Source organism: Haliotis rubra, unplaced genomic scaffold (genome assembly GCF_003918875.1).
Source record: "Haliotis rubra isolate DU_JTF1 unplaced genomic scaffold, ASM391887v1 Scf677, whole genome shotgun sequence".
In the NCBI taxonomy this organism is placed as follows: Eukaryota; Metazoa; Mollusca; class Gastropoda; order Lepetellida; family Haliotidae; genus Haliotis; species Haliotis rubra.
Window position 1 is genome coordinate 76,368 of NW_025767387.1, and position 21,393 is coordinate 97,760.

Here is a 21,393-nt window from a genome sequence, read left to right on the forward strand (position 1 = left end):
CCAAATTGATAGTGAAGGTTTTTTCCCTCTGTAGTCTCCGCCTGTACCCCTCAGGAGGGAGACGCACCTAGTTAAGGTCGGCGATCTCTCCGTCCTGCATTTATATCCTGTCTCCTATTTGGGCATTGTGATTTGGAAATGGCCCGGGCAGTTCTGCAATACCAGCACAGCCGGGTATCCTGCGTTCTGTTGTCAGAGCTAACGGCATTGATTGTTCCCCGCTTACATTCTCTCGACCTATGTCCCACTATCCCGCATTTGAAACATTTCTTTGGAAGCACGGTAATGGTCAACCTCCATAGGCTCATGTGTAGTCCTGTTTATCCCGTTAAACCTGCTACTTGTTCCTAGCCTTAAGTCGAATCGTTTCCTTAAATTCTGCTCTTTCATTTGCAGTAGTAACGGCCTCAGCAAAACTATTCGGGTTATCCTCATAATTTTCATCTTTAAATAGTTGTGTCTCAAGCCTTCGACTAAGAATCCTATCAGTTGGCGTTCAACTGCACTATTACTCCTGGCCCTTGTTCCACATAAAGCCTCTTCCGCTAAGGCTAATAGCCTTTTGGCGAACACCTGAACAGTTTCATCCTGGTGTTGCCTTGGTTTTTGTAGTAAGCGCGAATGCATACTGAGGGTCTGTCACCTCGGCGAAACGTGACGTTAGTTCCTTCTTAACCACCGCCATGTACTGCCTGGGTTATCCTGTATATGTCTCTGTAGAAAATCGCTTACTGGTCCCCGACTACTCTGAAAAGCCACTAATCTTATCCTATCCACTGGAATGCCCGCTAAGCTAACATACTTATCTAGGGACTTTATCCACTCTTTAAATTTCTTAGGATCTCCTTCAAATGGCTGGACACATTTGCGATAAACCCTGTGAAGTTATCGCCTGTGCCAGTTGTCCCCATTGTGATTCTACCGTTGCTGACAGTGGCCCTATACCGGCCATTATGGTTTCCGGTAGCTTTCCTAATTGTACTGCTATATGGTTGAAAAGTGCTTCTACACCTTCTGCCATTTTCGTACGACCTTTTTTAAAACGTCCTAGACAAAATAAGATTCCTCAGACTGCCTTTTTTTAACTGTCACAACAACCTATTTCCTCAACCTTGTTATCAATAATGCTTATCAGCAGTAATGTTCCTACTGTAACAGATACCTAACAACTACCAGCAATAATCCACACAGTCAGAAATGGTCCCCGAGGGAGAGATGGTAACAGAGAAAAAACCAAGAGTCCTTACCTAGTACTTGATGTCTTTTCCTGAATCCGGGTCACGGCACCAAAGAAGAGTCCCTTACGTGTAACACAACACGCTTCGTTGATTCAGGAAGGTACTTTTATTAAAGTCTAAATTACAGCTAACTGGATTGGCTCTGGTTCTGGCTCTTGCTCTGGCTCGGTTCCTTTTCTGCTGTGTGCTGCTGAGAGGAGTTGTAGGTTATTAGTGTCAGTTGACCTGCTATCTCGCCGTTTCTTGCTCTCTCTCTCTCTCTCTTAACTGAGGGTCATAGATCGTAACTGTCGAATAATCCGCGCTGTTTCCTGTATACGTCCCCATGGTATCTTGACCCTCGTAACAGTTTTTCACTGCATGGCTGTGTTACACTCGCCCTCCTAATAAGAAATATCGGAGGAGATTTCTTCAGAACCGAAAAGTTCCATCTGAGCCAATTTCAGAGCTGATAACCACTTCCGAGCCAATCACAGTTTGTTTTATATATGCATAATATAGGCATCAACACATCTACATTATGAAATACCATCATGGATCTATTATCAGTACAAATTCATATTTATGTTACCAATACAATCACAGATCTATTAACAACAATTCATATCATTAATACAACCATAGATCTAGTGATTGTACAATCTCATATCACACAACAGTCAGTGTCCTCGCATCTATTGTATCGGATTATGTTGGTCCACGGGGTTTATCAACCCAGTCCCGCTCAGCACACCGATTTATGTACCCATGTTTGACCATTATGTACACCATTTTCTCTCCAAGAGTTAAAAGTCAACAAGAGTTCTTTAGCTTCCAGTGGACCCACTCCACTTCTTTAAAGGGGAATATCAGCCGATATTCCTCTGTGCAACTGGGGAATCCATGCCACTCACTGGTTGCACTGTGGTAGACCCCCAGTTTATATATACACGTTAGGACGCGCCTGTCCCGTATCCCTCCCCAAAGGCACAGGCAACCATGAAGGGCCACCTCTCGTGGTGGGTGCTGGGTCACGCTAAAGCGCCCTTCAACCCCCGTTGTGGAACCGGGGGGATATTAGAGTCCACCAACCCATTTGCCGTGGGTTTTGCGCCTGTGTCGGTGGAGGGAGTCTGGTGGTTGAGGGCACTGGTTCCAGGAACAGTGTTCCTTTGCCCAACACACCACTTCGGCCCCTAACTTCACCTAAGACGGGAGGGAGTAGAACTGGCCCGATTCTATCAATCGGCTGGTCGCCAAAGCCCTGTGCGGTGATTATATGTAATTGCACAAAATTTGATTTGGAATTGTTAAAATTTCGGTCTTGGCAGCCTTTGTTTCTACTTTACACTAGGCAAAGTTCATGATAAAACATATTACAAAATTAGAGTCTTAATGCCCAGAAGGCGGTGGTTCATGGGCCAATCTGGTGGCATTTATCTTTTCAAGATTTTTTTCTGCTTGAGTATACCCTCCTAGTATCCTTGGGTGCCGTCTGCTGGAGATCCACAGACGGCGGGCATCGTCCTTATCGACTTGCTCCATGGTGGGTGGGGAGCTAGGAGGATGAATCATATATATTTCTATCATGGCACCTTTACTCAAAAGGCGCTCACACACGAGGTCTTCAGATGATGAGTGACGGTCAAGCAATCTCTAACAATCCGGATACTTGGCCTCGTTTTTCCTAGTTAATGTCGTATGTGATCCTGACGTTGGCGTTTAGCTCTTTAAAATTGAATCCCGTTGCTGTATCAAAGGGCATTGAAGGTTTGGCTGGAGACGTAAAGGAAATAGAAAAGTTGAGATCTGGTTCCTTGCTAATCGAGTGCAGGAAACAAATACAGTCTAATATTCTGCTCAAAACAAAAGTCTTTAGCAAATGTTTCCTGTGGAGGTGTCCCCTCACAGGACGCTAAATAGCAACAAAGGGCATCGTCCGGGATACTGGACGTTGCCTTTCACGAACATGAGCGAAATTGATATCATGACTGAACTGCACTCCCAAGGTGTAAGTCAGATCAAACGCTCTGAGTCAAAAGAATAGCAGAAGTTATTAAAAGGCTAACACTTACCTATTCACATTTTGTTTGCCAGTACACCCACATCTCTGAAAGCAGGGTATTGCAACTTGAGGGGTGAGACTTTTATCCCCAACCCCTTAAGGTGTTACACTTGTCAGAAGTATGGTCACGGGACCAAGTCTTGCAACAATCCAGCTGCATGTCATCGATGTGCGTGAACATGCGAGGACAGTAGTCTTTGTGACAAAACACCTGTTTGTGTCAACTGCGGGGTTGCCATCCTTCTTCATCCAAGGAATGTCCTTCCTGGAAGTTGCAATCAAGAATTTCGCGAGTAAAGCATGAGCAGAGCACGTAATCATTCTTTGAAGCAAAACAGATTGTTCTTACACAAGAACAATCAGGTCCGAAGTTATGCTGCCACTGTTTCTGCTTCTGTTCAGGCTTCTACATCAAAGAAACATGTCTCATGTACTTCAGTTGGTTGCCAAACCGACTATACGTGGAGCTAGGACTTCTGCCCCAACCTTGATAACTTCGAAATTCAAAGCGAGACCTCCAAAGGTGACTTCCAGTGTTCAAGCCACACCTTCACAAACCATCATTCAGTCCAAGGCGTCTTCTGAGAAGGACAAATCCTCATCTCAGAACCAACCATCTAAATCATCTGACACAAGTGCGAAAGCGACTGTGAAAAATCATCAAACCTAACTATGAAAACAAAAGAGTCAAAAGCAACAGACCCCGAAGTCAAATATCAGAGTCCAAATTTACAATAAGTTTGGATCCCTGGAGGTACATGGATGTGTCCGACCATAGCCATATGGTAGGACTCATGGCTTGTCGCCCTCAAAGGAAGGTGAGGGAGTAGATCTCCTGTTCATCCACCAAAGAAATAATGTCTTCACCTATAATTCAATGGAATTGTAGAGGACTCAGAATAATTTAAATGATTTACATTTATTAAACCAAGATTTTACACCTTCAGCGATCTGCATCCAAAGAAACGTATCTGAAACAAACAGATAGCTTTGACTTCCGTCAGTTCAATGCATATCACTGTTTCTCTCCTCCTGGTGATAGAGCTTCTGGTGGATAATCCATCCTGGTGAGGAACACTGTGATCCATAGCCCAGTTCCACTTAAAACAAATCTTCAAGTCGTTGCAGTTCGACTTACATTACAGGTTGCTTTTTACTTTATGCTCTTTGTACATTCCGCCTTCATCGGCTGTTCAACTAACCGATCTGCAAGCTCTTTATGATCAGCTACCTAAACCCTGTATAATCATGGGTGATTTAAATGGCCACAACCCGCTCTGGGGTGGCACTAATACAAACACCAAAGGTAAAATTACTGGAGGAATTTATTTCCAATAATGATTTATGCATTTATAATGACGGCTCAAATACGTATTTACATTCTGGCACAGGAACATATTCAGCTCTTGATTTGTCTATTACTGACTCAAACCTATTGAGTGAATTCGAGATGGTCAGTTCACGATGACCTCTGTGGAAGTGACCATTTCCCAAAATACTGAAACCTGTGAGATCCATCTGATGTTCTTCCATCATCAAGATGGAATTTTAAAAGGCCAGCTGGCCTTTATATGAAACTCTCTCTGTGCTGACAAGCTGAAACCTGAACTTTTAATGGCATTCCTGATGCCGCCAAAATGTTTTCAGATGAACTAAATAATACAGCTGACAGTGTATCCCAAAGTCCTCTGCAATTCCTCATGTACGAAAACCATGGTTCTGCAATATTAATGATTGCAAACAGGCTAGGAGGCACGGAAGAAAGCTGAGCACTATTTCCGTCGCCATCCTATGGTCCCCTGAATTTGGACAAATATAAAATTTTTAAACATAAAGCACGACGTACTTTCAAGCAAAGTAAACGCCTATCTTGGCGAAATTATATATCAAAATTAATTCTCGCACCTATATCCAAGGTGTGGAATATGATCAGAAGATCAAGGGGTAAAGGGCTCCTAAGTCTAGCATTCACCATCTCAAAGATGGGAACGAATTACTTACTAATAAAATCTGATATTGCTTATAAACTTGGTGAGACGTTGGCTAAGCATTCTTCCTCATCTAATTATGTACCTGAATTCCAAAATATCAAAAACAGCAGAAAAGAAATCTCTTAATTTCAATTCAGATAATGGGGAAGACTACAATGAAACCTTTTCGATACATGAGCTACATACTGCTCTTGATCAGCTCATGATACTGCTTCAGGGGCTGATAACGCCATTATCAACTCTGAAGCACTTACCTGAACCATGTTTAGAGACGCTCTTAAACATTTTGATAACATTTGGACATCTGGAAATTTTTCCTTCGTGGCGTGATGCTATTATTGTTCCCATACCTAAACCTGGACAGGATCATTACAGATCCCTCTAATTATAGACCAATCTCACTCACTAGCTGCGTTTGCCAAAACATGATGGAACGCATGATCAACAATCGACTTGTTTGGTACATGGAAACCAATAACCTTATAACTAATATACAATGTGGTTTCCATGCAAAACCGTAGTACCATCGATCATTTAGTGCGTTTAGAATCTTTTGTAAAAAATGCCATAATTAATAAACAACATGCAGTGTCGATTTTTTTAATTAGAAAAGCATATGACACTACGTGGAAACATGGTATTTGAAGAGATTTACACGATTTTTTTTGGATTGAGAGGCCGTTTGCCTCAATTTATATCAAGTTTTTTAGCTGACAGGCAATTTCAAGTCCGCGTGGGTTCTACCCTGTCTGACCATAATAATCAGGATCAGGGTGTCCCACAAGGCAGTATTTTATCCGTCACACTTGTTGTAACATGATCAACAGTTTATCAAGGTTTTAAAATGATTCAATTGATGGTTCACTTTTGTGGATGATTTTAATATTTCTTGTCGTGGTAAGAATATGCATACTATTGAATGGCAACTGCAGCTGTGTTTAAATAGAATACATAAATGGTGTCTTGAAAACGGTTTTAAATTTGCCAAGTCTAAAACTAATTGTATACACTTTTTGCAGAAAATACAAGCCGCATAAAGACCCAGAGCTATTTTTAAATGGTACTCCCATTAAAGGTTGTAAAGGGAGGCCAAGTTCTTGGAGTCTAATTTTTTGATTCTCACTTAACCTTCTTGCCACATATAAAATCACTTAAAGCTAAATGCCTGAAGGCTCTTGATTTGCTAAAAGTTGTTTCAAATTCAAAGTGGGAGGATCAAACTACCCTCCTTCACTTATACAGATCATTAGTGCGATCTAAACTTGATTATGGCTCCATCGTCTATGGTGGAGCCTGCAAAACTTTAACAAAACAACTTGATTCTGTCCACCACCAAGGATTAAGACTTTGTCTTGGGTCTTTTCGAACTTCTCCTGTTGACAGTCTATGTGTTGAGGCCGATGAGCCATCTCTTACACAACCCGTATAAAATTGTCCTTGCAGTATGAGGCACCCATGAAAGGCCACCTCCTCGTGGTGGGTGCTGGAGTCACGCTAAGCGCCTTTCAACCCCCGTTGTGGACCCGGGGGATATTTTTAGTCCACCAACCCGTTTGCCGTAGGTTTGCGCCCCTGTGTCGGTGGAGGGGACGGGAGGCTGGTGGTTGAGAGGGCACTGGTTCCAGGAACAGTGTTTCCTTTGCCCAACACACCACTTCGCCCCTTACTTCACCCTAGACGGGTGGTTGAATGGGCCCGGTTCAACCAATCGGCTGGTCATGATGTCGAAACCCTGTGATTTACTTTTTACATGTCCTTATTTAATATACTCAATTTTGAATAGTCTTCTGTTCATAAAGGTGTTGTTTAACATACTTGCCTAGAGCATACATCCAGAAGGCGGTGGCTCATGGGTCAATCTGGTTGATCCTTTGGTTCCACTGCAGTATAACATTCCTGTATCCTTTTGGTGTTGGTTGTTGGGAATACCACTTACGCACTGGCATCGCCCCTTGTTGGCGCTCCGTGGAGGGCAGGGAGCAGGAATGCTGAACCACAATAAATACAACCATGGGTAAACTAAATCCAAAAAAACCAAAGCGGCAATTATCAGAATCAGATTCAGAACTAGATTCTTCTGATGATGAAATTGTGACCAAGTTACACTCTATTCCGAGGGATACTTGGCCACGTTTTCTTGTTATTGAAGCTAAGGGTGAACGTACATACCTTCATATTCACCATTTCTTTTGGACAAAGGACTTCAGGAGTAAAACTGAGATTTAAAACATGTGACAAAGCTCCGTTCAAGGAGGACTTTTGGTTGAATGTGCCAGGAAGTCTCAAGCAATTAATCTCATGACTTCAACTAAACTGGCTGATATTCCAATTACCTGCTCTGCTCACAAGACCTTAAATTTCTCAAAGGTCTGATGCGAGATAGAGACCGAAGTCTTGCCAATGAATCCATTGAAAATATTGTGTCTGAACTCAGATGTCAAGGTGTCATAGAGGCAAAACGTTTCACTTTTTCGAAAAGAAGATGACCGTGTGTTCCCATCGAACACATATCTATTAACTTTTGACACCCCGGTACTACCCAGTTCTCTAAAAGTCGGATGTTTTGCGATGCGAGGTGGAACTTTTCATTCCACGACCAACACGTTGTTTTAATTGTCAGAAGTTTGGTCATGGGCAAAATTCTTGCAGGAATAAGCTCACTTGTTACAGATGTGGAGAATCAGATCATGACGGTAAAGGCGTGCACTAACACAATCAAGTGTTTGCATTGTAATGGCAACCACATGGCTTCATCAAAGGAATGCTCAGTGTGGAAGTATGGGGCCACTGTTCAAAAACTGAAATGTGAGAAAAGAGTCAGCTATGCTGGGGCCCGAAAAACAAGCTCGTTTACTCACGCACCTGAGAACCATCAATCATCCGTCGTATGCTTCTGTAGCCAAAAGTAACGGCATCAATTTCTTGCCAAACAGATCTGCGAGCTTGGGTAACATCAGAACACCCAAAACATTTTCTGAAGTGGTACCCACAGGTGCATTATATTCAGACAATAGCTCAAATCAACCATCAGTGAGAAACAAGAGAAACATCATCATCGACTCAAACTGATTCAAAGATTAAACCAGCTAAATCTACCAAAGCGGACTCAAAAAGCAACAAAATTCAATCCCGGATCGTGTGCCAAAGGCACTGAAAGATGTTGTTGCAACTCCATAACAGATATGGGTTGCTTGAGGATATGGATATGGAGGTATCCACCCGTGTGAGCACTACCCACGCCATACAAATGGTCAGCTCACCCAAAAGAAGGGAGGGATGTGTCACCAGTTACTGGCCTTAAATGACTAATACACCCTTAATTCAATGGAATTGCAGAGGATTACGGACTTACTTCAATGATTTACAGCTGTTAGTACAAGATTTTACACCGTCAGCAATATGTCTACAGGAGACATATTTAAAACTGACTGATGCTTTTGAACTACGCCATTTTAATGCCTATCACCATTTTTTCCCGCCGGGTGAGAGAGCAACTGGAGGTTCTTCTATCCTTGTTAAGCAGACTGTTATTCACAGCCCCGTTACTCCTGAGAACTAATCTCCAAGCTGTTGCAGTGCGGCTTACGCTACACGTTAGCTTTTTACAATATGTTCTCTATATATACCACCCTCTTCCACTCTTCTACTGGCTGATCTTCAAAGCTCTTTATGATGAACTTCCTAAACCCTGTATTATTATGGGGATCTAAATGGCCACTCACCGCTCTGGGGTGGTTCAGCTAAAACACTAAAGGTAAATTGCTGGAGAATTTTCTTTCAAATAATGATTTATGCATTTGTAAATGACGGTTCAAATACATATTTTCATCCCTAGCACAGGAACACATTCGGCCCTTGATATGTCAATTACAGAGCCAAACCTATTAAATGAATTTGAATGGTCAGTTCACGATGACCTCTGTGGTGTAGTGACCATTACCCAACACTACTAAAACCTGTAACCCCATCTGATGTTTCTCCATCATCAAGTGTTAAAGGTTGTTTCTAATTCCAAATGGGGAGGGATCAAACTACCCTCCTTCACTTATATAGATGCTTAGTACGATCCAAACTTGATTATGGCTCCATCGTATATGGAGGAGCCTGCGAAAGCAACCTAAAACTATTAGATTCTGTCCACCACCAAGGACTAAGACTTTGTCTTGGGTCCTTTAGAACCTCTCCTATTGATAGTCTATATGTTGAAGCAGATGAGCCTTCTCTTACACAACGTCGTATAAAATTATCCTTACAATACATTACTAAACTATATTCTAGCGAGTCTAACCCTGCATTTAACTGTGTTTTCAATCCCTCTATGAGGATTTATACAACAAAAAACCTTCTCTTGTTCCGCCTCTTGGGCACAGAATTAAGCCCTTCATTTCTGCTGCCGGCATTGAGCTGGAAAATATAGCTCCTTCCCGTCTTCTTTCTTCTCCTCCTTGGCAACTGGTGAGGCCTGAAGTTGACCTAACTCTGACAAAGTTTAAGAAATCGGCAACTAATGAATTACAGTATAAACAAGAATATAATCAGCTAAAAATTAAATATAATACATACAAATCTTTATTTACAGATGGGTCCAAGGACGGTGGCGCGGTTGCATGTGCCACTGTCATTGGATCCCGAACAATATCTTCTCGATTACCAAATAACAGCTCTATTTTCACAGCAGAAGCTAACGCCATCTTAACAGCACTTAAATATATTAATAAACACCGTAAATATGAGCAATACATCATCTTTTCCGATTCTCTTTCGTGTCTTCAGGCTATTAAAAATCTTTCTTGCAAACATCCACTTTTATTAGAAATTATTGAATTGTATAATGAGCTTGCTACTGGCCAATGCGACATCGTCTTTGTTGGTTACCCAGCCACGTTGGCATTTCTGGAAATACAATGGCTGATCTTGCTGCTAAGGCAGCACTCAACAAATCTGTGACACCACTTCTGCTCCCATACTCTGATTACAAAGCTGCTATAAGATCTTATATCCGTGATCTGATGCAAAAGAAGTGGGACACCCAAGTAGGTATAAATAAATTACATGAAATAAAACCTTATATCGGTTACACTTACTTGGGTTGTCAGTCCAGATTTGAAGAGGTCATCATGCGACGATGTCGTATTGGCCATACAAGGTACACTCACAAATATTTGTTAAATGGTGAAGATCCTCCGTTTTGTATCCCTTGTGATGAGAGAGTCACAGTCAAGCATCTCCTGCTTGACTGTGTTGAATTCTCCATCATAAGGGATAAATATTTCAATGTTAAAACTGTTAAGGATCTTTTTAATTCTGTTCATCTTCATTTAATTCTTGGTTTTTTAAAAGAAATTGATTTCATTAATGAATTTTGATTAATATGTTCTGTATATAGCTGTGTTTTAATGATTGGTAGTTTGATTAGTAACTTAGATTGTTAGTGGCTGTACTCTCAAGGGGGGTTGAAGTATCGTAAAAATATTGTCCCCCTGAGAGGGTACGTAAGTCCCAAAACTTCGGAAGTCAATTTAAAATTACCAGGATTTTTAAACGTAGCATTTTTGTCATTTTAATTGTAGCTAACATTTCTTACAATCGCCAGCAGCTGAAGGGATGGTGTAAATCCAACTAGGGTCCATGCAGGTAGCCAAGGTACTGTAAGTCCCCATGGTCCCTAGTATGGTGATCGACCTTCAGTTGTTGGCGATCTATAGCCTGTTTTAATCTTGTATTGTCCTAATAGTGCTATTAGTTTTACCCTTCCACACTAGTTTTAAATCTAATTGTGATATTCTAGTTGTTTTACTGTCCTTCGTTGACAGGGTTTTATATATAATATGTCTGTATTACAAAGTTAGAACTAGTTTTAGTCACGATATGGCTGAAATATTGCCGATGTGACTTTAAATCTTAACTCACTCACTCACTCCTTGCAGTATGTAACAAAACTTTATTCTAACGAATCTAACCCTGCCTTCCACTGTGTTTTCAATCCTCTTTATGAGGATTTGTATAACAAAAAGTCTTGTCTTGTACCGCCTCTTGGGCACAGAATTAAACCATTCCTTTCTGCTGCTGGCATTGAGCTGGAGAATATATCTCCTTCTCGTCTTCTTTCTTCTCCTCCATGGCAATTGGTGAGGCCAGAAGTTGACTTAACATTAACCACATTTAAAAAATCCGAAACTAATGATTTACAATATAAACAAGAATTTAGTCAATTAAGAAATAAATATAATACCTATAAATCCTTATATACAGATGGATCCAAGCATGGTGGCGCGGTTGCTTGTGCCACTGTCATTGGGTCCAAAACAATATCTTCCAGACTACCCAATGACAGTTCAATTTTCACAGCAGAAGCAAACGCAATACTAACAGCTCTTAAATATATTAATAAACACCGTAAATATAAACAATATATCATCTTTTCAGATTCTCTTTCGTGTCTTCAGGCTATTAAAAATCTTTCTTGCAAACATCCACTTTTATTAGAAATTATTGAATTGTACAATGAACTTGCTACTGGCCAATGCGACATCGTCTTTTGTTGGTTACCCAGCCACGTTGGCATTTCTGGGAACACACTGGCTGATATTGCTGCTAAGGCAGCACTCAACAAATCTGTGACACCACTTCTTATCCCATACTCTGATTACAAAGCTGCTATAAGATCTTATATCCGTGATCTGATGCAAATGAAGTGGGATACCCAAGTAGGTATCAATAAATTACATGAAATAAAACCCTATATCGGTTACACTTACTTGGGTTGTCAGTCCAGATTTGAAGAGGTCATCATACGACGATGTCGTATTGGCCACACAAGATATACTCACGGATACCTATTGAAAGGTGAGGATCCTCCATTTTGTATCCCTTGTGATGAAAGAATCACGGTCAAGCATGCCTTGCTTGACTGTGTTGAGTATTCCATCACAAGGGATAAATATTTTAAATCACGAACTATGAAGGATCTTTTTAATAGTATCAGTTCTCATTTAATTATTGCATTTTTAAAAGAATTAGATTTGTTAAATGATTTGTAAATACATAAATATTTTAAGATTGGAAGTGTGAATTAGTAACTAAGATTGTTAGTGGCTGTATCCTCGAGGGGGGTTAAAGTACTGTAAAATTATTGTCCTCCTGAGAGGGTATGTAAGTCCCAAAACATTCGAAGTAAATTTAAACGTTCCACTTTTTTAATCGTAGAATACCTGTTCTTTTAATGTATGGCTAGTTTTGCTAAATTGCTAACGGCTGAAGGGATGGTGTAAATCCAGCTAGGGTCCATGCAGGAAGCAAATGTACTGTAAGTCCCCATGGTCCCTAGTATGGTGATCTACCTTCAGTTGTTGGCGATCAATAGCCTCTTTTTTATATTGTATCGTCTTGTCTAGTTCAAACGTTTTAGATTTAGTTACTAGTTTTATATCTATATATGTGATACTCTAGTAATTTTACTGTCCTTCGTCGGCCGAATTTTATAATTTCACTTAAATTGTTGATATATTTATAACTTGCTTTAGTCACGATAAGGCTGAAATATTGCCGATGTGACTTAAAATCTTAACTCACTCACTCACTCACTCAATCCTCTTTATGAGGATTTGTATAACAAAAAGCATTCTCTTGTTCCGCCTCTTGGGCACAGAATTAAACCATTCCTTTCTGCTGCCGGAATTGAGCTGGAGAATATATCTCCTTCTCGTCTTCTTTCTTCTCCTCCATGGCAATTGGTGAGGCCAGACGTTGACTTAACATTAACCACATTTAAAAAATCCGAAACTAATGATTTAAAGTATAAACAAGAATTTAGTCAATTAGGAAATAAATATAATACATATAAATCCTTATTTACAGATGGATCCAAGGATTGTAGCGCAGTTGCTTGTGCCACTGTCATTGGGTCCAAAACAATATCTTCTCGACTACCAAATAACAGCTCTATTTTCACAGCAGAAGCTAACGCCATATTAACAGGTCTTAAATATATAAATAAACACCGTAAATATAAAGAATACATCACCTTTTCTGATTCTCTTTCGTGTCTTCAGGCTATTAAAAATCTTTCTTGCAAACATCCACTTTTATTAGAAATTATTGAATTATACAATGAACTTGCTACTGGCCAATGCGACATCGTCTTTTGTTGGTTACCCAGCCACGTTGGCATTTCTGGGAACACGATGGCTGATATTGCTGCTAAGGCAACATTCAACAAATCTGTGACACCACTTCTTATCCCATACTCTGATTATAAAGCCAGCATTAGAACATACATTCGCGATCTAATGCAAAAGAAGTGGGACACCCAAGTAGGTATTAATAAATTACATGCAATAAAACCCTACATTGGTTACACCTACTTGGGTTGTCAGTCCAGATTTGAGGAGGTCAATATGCGACGATGTCGCATTGGCCATACCAGATATACTCATGAATATTTATTAAAGGGCGAAGATCCTCCGTTTTGTATCCCTTGTGATGAAAGGATCACGGTCAAGCATGTCTTGCTTGACTGCATTGAATATTCCATCACAAGGGATATCTATTTCAAATCCAAAACTCTGAAGGATCATTTTAATAATGTCAGTTCTCATTTAATTATTGCATTTTTAAATTGTATTTAAATTTGGAATTGTTGACTGATTTGTAAATAGTTAAATATTTTATTGTTGGTAGTTTATATTAGTAACTGAGATTGTTAGTGGCTGTACCCTCAAAGGGGGTTGACGTAGCGTAAAATTATTGTCCTCCTGAGGGGGTACGTAAGTCCCAAAACTTTCAAAGTCAATTTAAGTGTACCAGGTTTATAATCGTAGAATATGTGTGCGTTTAATTTATGGCTAGATTTCTCTTCTGTCGCCAATGGCTGAAGGGATGGTGTAAATCCAACTAGGGTCCATGCAGGTAGCAAAAGTAATGTAAGTCCCAATGGTTCCTAGTATGGTGATCAACCTTCAGTTGTTGGCGATCTATAGCTCATTTTTTACATTGTATTGTCTTCTTTAATTGGAATATTTTAGCTTTTTTCGCTAGTTTTATAATGACATCTGTGATTGTCTAGTATTTTTAATGTCCTTCGTCGGCAGGTTTTTATAATAACTATATATATTCTATTACAATGTCAAATGTTCTCGTCACGATATGGCTGAAATATTGCCGATGTGACGTTAAATAATAACTCACTCACTCACCCCAAAGGCACACACCGTCGTACTGTTAGACGAAAACACTTTCTCTCTCATTGGAAAGCTGGATAGAGGTGACGCACTGCACTGTTCCTAGATGCGTCTTCCTCTCCATTGAATGGCGCAGAGGGTGTTCCCCCCTCTGTGGGCAATATCCCTGCCCTCTGGCTCTGCCGTCGCCACCTGGTGTCCCATGACCACTCCTGTGTTTCTTTCCTCGTCTCCGCGTAGAGGCGCAGAACAACCACCGTGTCTGAAGGTAGAAACCTCTCCTCCCGAATTAACCGGCGCCATCTCGTAACTAGTAGTGCCCCTGGTATCTCTCCAACCTCTCAATCTCCGGATTAACCATTTCTTAAACCTACTGTATCCTAGGACTATCCCTATGGTGCTAACCGTAATTGCTATTGCCAATATGGCAAAAGTCCATTTTGGTTTCCTATCTTCTATGACCTGATTCTGCATACCTGATTCTGCATTCTGCATTTACTAACTGGTCCATAGATATCGTTTCGAGGTCTCTCAGCTGATTTGGCAATTTCGTTGCATTCGTCTTACTAAGGGCAGAGTGAACAGGTTCCCACCATTTTAGACTTGTAACGTTAAATACCTTAACAGTCTCAAAGAAGGGTTGCTCAATGTTGAACTGATTCTGCTTCTGGTAATGTGGATGTAAGGTTATGTGATCATTCGAGGTGTAACAACCCATATCAAGCCTGACTATGCCCAATGGCGGTTCAACAATGACCGTCGAGGCTACCACTGCATTATCATGGCAGATTACTGAGAAGATTAGTTTTATCATTGTTGTTACCACCCATACGCCATCTGACAGATATTCTGCTAAAGGCAAGCCAGAATTTAACCTGATAATGGCTTTGCATTTGTTTTCAAAGTCAACTTTTCTGTTCACGAATAAAGTAGTTATACACAGCTTACTTAGGTTTATAGGATAAACAGGACTTTTAATAGAACAGTAACCATTTACCGGCTTAGTGCATATTTCTAATTCCTCCGAGGTTAGTAATACGAATTTGGTTCCCTCAACATTTACCGCAAGCGACTCGGCTTCGAGCTGGTATTGTGCAACCATGTCACCTAATTCGTTAGTCTGTAGTTTCTCTATAAACCTTGGTACTGGTAGATTATGCACCTTATGAATTTCATATTTGCCATTAACATCTAATAAGGGAATTTTCAAAATCACTAAGATTTTATGCTCGTATATAACCGTAGAACTTTGTAGGGTCCTATAAAAACGCCATAACTCTTTACTAGGATCTCCTGGCAATTGTACCGTGCGAGGTAAATGGTTACTAATGTCAAGAAGTAATTTCTTCAGATTAGTAGGTGTGATAGTACTAGGTGTCAATCTTCCTAGTGCCAGGATGTTTAACTGTAACTGAAGATGTTGTAGATAAAACATCGTTTTCTGAATAATTTCCCGAATTTCTCCCACGACCAGACAACATCCCAGATACGCTATCACGTAATGCTCAAACTTTAGCATTTTGTCTTCCAAAGTTCTCGTGATATTAAGGAACTTCATATCTACTTGGTGTAAGTCAACTGCCAGTTCATTGATCATATGCCTATTTTCTGAAATCTCAACCCTAGAAGTGTTCAATATGGATAGACTTTCTTCGACAACATGAGTTAAAGATTTCTGATTCTTAAATAAAATGTCCACATTTTTGTATATTGCTTCCAGGTCTTCTTCCGAGACTGTGCCGAACAGAAAACTCAATGCTTTCCACACAAATGGCAATACGGATCGCTTAGATGTACCTCTACTTAAAGTCTGAATGTCCTGGAACATATCCTTCAGCTTTACTTGTGTAGCTTTTAGTGATGAAATATCACTGCTTAAACCACTGAATAATACAAAAATATCCTTCTTCGTAGGATTATAGTTGCGACTTATTATACTACTTGTAACTCTTTCAACACCCTCTATATCTGTTTCTAGCTTGTCAATAAGCCGTTCATAGGGTTCTAGGTCTATGACAAACGTCACCAGCCAATGTGACCTCATAATAGAAATGTCCTTTACTTTCTGGAATACTACATTTTCACGGATTAGCAATGAATTAACCATGGTTAACCCTAGGAGAAAGGAGATTACCGTTGCTGTCATGTTCCTGTGAACAGAGATAACAACAAAATAACCTATCATTCCTTTTTGTTTCCTACATCCCATTCCCAAGATGATTCAACATTACAAAAGGCCTACAATTGCCTCCAGTAATCGTTTTGTCTTTGCGTTGTGTTCTGTGTCACCGTCTGTTTCTGTGCGTTGCCTATTACCGTCAATAACATTGATCTCCATCAATTCAGTGTCTGCGTCATCTAGTTCATCACTATACTCATCATTGCTAAGAATAGGGTCATGTTTTGTGGGTCCAGCAATTCTTACCCTTTTGTTTGTTATTTCAGCATTACTTTCAGAATGTGCTTGTTGTAACCGACTCCTCATACGTCTAGATAATTCAGTGAGGGGAATATCGTCTTCGTCGAAAGAGGGATCTCTTTCTTTCCTGAATCTCCTAGCTATCTTTATCTAGAGGTGTGTCACTGTCATCACCACTGTCTGTTTCACTGCTTTCTGGGGATACTACCAAAGTTGCTTTTCGACGGGCCCTAGTGTTTCCTGATTGTGGAATTTCCCAATCATCTATTTTAGCTAATCTCAAGTTTCCTGCATGTGCTTCGATAGTCGAGCCATCTAACTGATTTCTGATGACAAACGTAAGAGGGGACTTTTGTTCAACGACTCGATAGTATGGAACCCACTTGCTTTGAAGTTTGCTTTGCCGTTGACGGCGTTGATAGTAGACAGGGTCACCTACTTTAATTTCAACTGGCTTTGCATTCTTGTCTGCATAATGCTTCTGCCTACGCTTTGATTTCTTCAAATGTCTATGCACTAATGTGAAGGCTTTGTGCTGTTGTTGCAAAGCTATCTTGTGTTCTTCTTCGCCTGCATACTTTCGCCTAGGCTTCAGAAGGTTATCTAAGGGTAACACAACATCCCTATTGTATTGCAGGAAGTAAGGAGAGAATTTGGAAGATTCACTAATATTAAAGTGAACTGCAGCCAATGCTTGGTTCAAATATAGGTCCCAGGTAGTGAGGTCATCTCTTAACTTTTTGGAGAGCAGGTCATGAAGGGTTCTGTGGAATCTTTCTACCCTAGCATTTCCCTGGGGTTGGTAGTAGGACGTGGTGATGTGATCAATGTTTAGTGTCTCCAAGGGTTCTCTCATTACTCTATTCACGTTTTCAGTGCCATTATCTGTGACTATTTGTAAGGGGCAGCCAAATCTGGGGAAAATCTCTTCAATTAACAGATGCGCTACATTTTCTGCACTTTTGTCAGGTACAGCAAAAGCCTCTGGCCATCCTCTATAATGATCTACAAAACTGATGATGTATCTATTCCAAGAGAGAGACCTCGGATAGGGTCCCGACAAGTCTAATCCTATTTTTGCGAATGGGTAAGGAGGGATGTCTGTTTCCTGAACGGGTGTTTTTTTGTTTCCTCATTACTCTTTCCTGACAAGGGACGCACTGACTGATGTGTTCATAAAGGTGTTTATACATCTTAGGCCAGTAATATTTTTGCTCGATGGAGTCATATGTTTTGTCAATACCCATATCAGGTAACACTAAGGCCGATGCTGCAGCAAAAGCAGCTCTCGAAAAGCCCCTATCTCCACTGCTAATCCCATACAGTGACTTCAAACCCACTATCAAAAGCTATACTCGGGACCTGATGCAAAAAAGGTGGGACACTCAAGTAGGAAGAAACAAACTCCATGAATTGAAGCCAACAATCGGTTATACCTACTTGGGTTGTCAGTCAAGACGTGATGAGGTAATTTTACGACGATGTCGTATTGGCCACAGTCGATTTACACATGACTATCTGCTGAAAACGGATGGGGATGGACCCCCCCCATGTGTGTCTCTTGCGATGAGGTGTTCACCGTCAAGCATATTCTGCTTGAATGCGTGGACTTATCGCCTGCAAGGGACTCACATTATGAAGCAACAAACCTAAAAGATCTGTTCTCACGCGTGAGCGCCCATCTGATACTGAACTACCTGAGGGAAGTTGATCTGTATCATAAATTGTAACTGTGAAATGTAACAACCATAAATTGTAACTATGAAATATAACACACCGCCTGCCTTTAAATTTGATGCTATGACTTTTTCTGCTTTTAAATGACAATGTAATCAATAAATGTCTTTGAAACAAAACTCATTCCGAGTATGTACTTACAATATTTACTAATGCAAACTTGTTCTCGTCACTATATGGCTGGAAAAATGCCAATGTGACGTAAAGCCCAACTCAACTCAACTCAACTCATTAGGGTCAGATACATAGTATACCACATCATTCATGATGATTACCCTATTCTGCTCTATCTTGCCTGCCTGTCCTGTTTGAAGAGCTCTTTTTGCCTCCATAATCCTGACATATTTTGCTTGCTCAGTTGCCATGTCATATCCCGACATTCCTACTTTGGATCTAACAGGGGTTTCCTGTGTTTCAACTTCGCAACTAGCATATGTCTTTGGGGCAAATCTATTCGAATTTAGTGCATTGATTTGGAATGTGTTGTCACTAATTTCAATCTCGTCCTAGGGTCTTTGGTCAATGTCATACACCCTATCTTCTACTTTTGGTTTGTCCTCGGGCAGCCTGGACAATAGGTCAGTGCAAGTATTCTCAGTGCCTGCAATATATTCGATCTTGCAATTATAGCCATTAATTCCAATTGCCTACATTTGAATCTTCCTGTTCTGCATTGGAGATTCTAGTAGATACCTAAGTGGTTTGTGGTCAGTTCTAATGATGAATTCTGCATTGTGTAAGTAGTGATCTAGCTTCTGTAATGCATAATGAATAGCATAAGCTTCCTTTTCTATTGTGGATCACTTAGTCTGGGAATCACTTAGTTTATGGGACAAAAAGTAGATTGGTTTCTCATTGCGAATACCCGGGAGGAGATCCGTATCCTCATCACAGGTCTGAGTCAGACACGCTCCAACACATGTGTCACTAGCATCTGTGTATAACACATATGGCTTGTTCGTGTCAGGGTATGCCAACAATGGGACAACAGTCAGGCTGTCTTTCAAGAAGTCGAACGCTTCTTGACACTCTGTTGACCATTTGAACTTGGCATACTTCTTTCTCAGCGCTATTATGGGTTCAGCTACTTTTGAAAAATTTGGTATAAACCTCCTGTAGTAGCTGCACATTCCCATAAAGCTTCTGACCTCCCTAACCGTGGAAGGGGGGACATTGACCTTATGGCCTCCACCTTTCTCAGAGGATGCGATATCAGTTTCACGATACGGTTCAATGATCTAAAGTCCACGCAAAAGCGTTTACTTCCGTCTTGCTTGTCTACTACTACAATGGGAAAACTCCATGGTGACCTTGATCTTTTGATAACCCCTGCTGCTAACATGTCATCTATTGCTTTATCTACTATCTTTCTTTTGTTCAAGGGAGTCTTGTAAGGTTTCAGTTAAATTGGGGCATGGTCACCTGTGTCTAATTTCATCTTAACTGTGTCAGTATGACTCAAGTCCATGTCCGTCAGTGCAAACAAGTCCTTGTTCCGGTTCAGCAGTTTTGTGATATCTTCCCTGTGTTCGCCAGGTACATTAATCTCTGCCTCAGCTGTCTCATTAAGTAGTCCTGTCGCTTTGGGTTTCGTCCCATCTATCATATCTTTCAAACCTACAGTAATTGCCTCAGGCACGGCTTCTATTTTCCCCATTATACATCCCTTCTTTAGCCTGAAGGTCTTATTTGTGTTATTTACTATCATTACCGGGATTTCTCCTTTCTTATTCAGTTTGCCGACAGAATTCCCTAGCATTAAACCTGGCTCAGAATTGATGTAGTCTTCCCCATTTCCTTTAATTTCATACAAAGTGGTGGTATCGAAATATGTCTTTTTCCTAGCACGAGCCTTGACTACATTAACTGTTTGGGGTTTGACGACCGACTTGGTTGTGAGTCTGATTACCGACGCTACTTGTATATCCTCCTCTAAGGGAACATAGGCTTCACCTACTTTTAGTCGCCCCAGGTCGAAATAGAGCCTTACCCCATTTTCTGTTAGCCACTCACGACCTAGAATTACATTGCGATTGATGCCTCTGACAACATAGAACATATGTTCCATGGTTTGCTTTCCTATCTTGAACGGTACTTTGATACATCCTTCCACAGCCAATGGGCCACCGTCTACTGACTGTAAGGAAATGTTTTCTGAGGTTGTTGTTGGTGTCCCCTGCAATACCTCTTGTACCCTGGGATGAATTAATGATACCTCTGCCCCCGAATCCACTAAAGCCCTATATCTACGTTTTCCTATTGATATTACACATGAATTTGGATTCCCCGCCAACGTGACGTTAGTTCCTTCTTAACTACCGCCCATGTACTGCCTGGGTTATCCTGTATATATCTCTGTAGAAAATCGCTTACTGGTCCCCGACTACACTGAAAAGCCACTAATCTTATCCTATCCTCTGGAATGCCCGCTAAGCTAACATACTTATCTAGGGACTTTATCCACTCTTTAAATTTCTTAGGATCGTGTAACACACTCCTTCAAATGGCTGGACATATTGCGATAAACCCTGTGAAGTTATCGCCTGTCCCACTTGTCCCATTCTTGATTCTAACGTTGCTGACAGTGGCCCTATACCGGCCATTATGGTTTCCGGTAGCTTCCCTAATTGTACTGCTATATGGTTAAAAAGTGCTTCTACACCTTCTGCCATTTTTCGTACGACCTTTTTTAAACGACCTAGACAAAATAAAATTCCTCAGACTGCCTTTTTTTACTGTCACAACAACCTATTTCCTCAACCTTGTTATCAATAATACTTATCAA

The 21,393-nt window shown here is 40.7% G+C and overlaps 1 protein-coding gene across 1 annotated transcript in view; it reads left to right on the top strand.

The window, feature by feature from the left end:
- Nucleotides 1-21,393, top strand: part of LOC124257850 (perlucin-like) — a 99,716-nt gene that overhangs the window by 25,570 nt on the left and 52,753 nt on the right. The gene's annotated exons all lie outside the window — the stretch shown is intronic.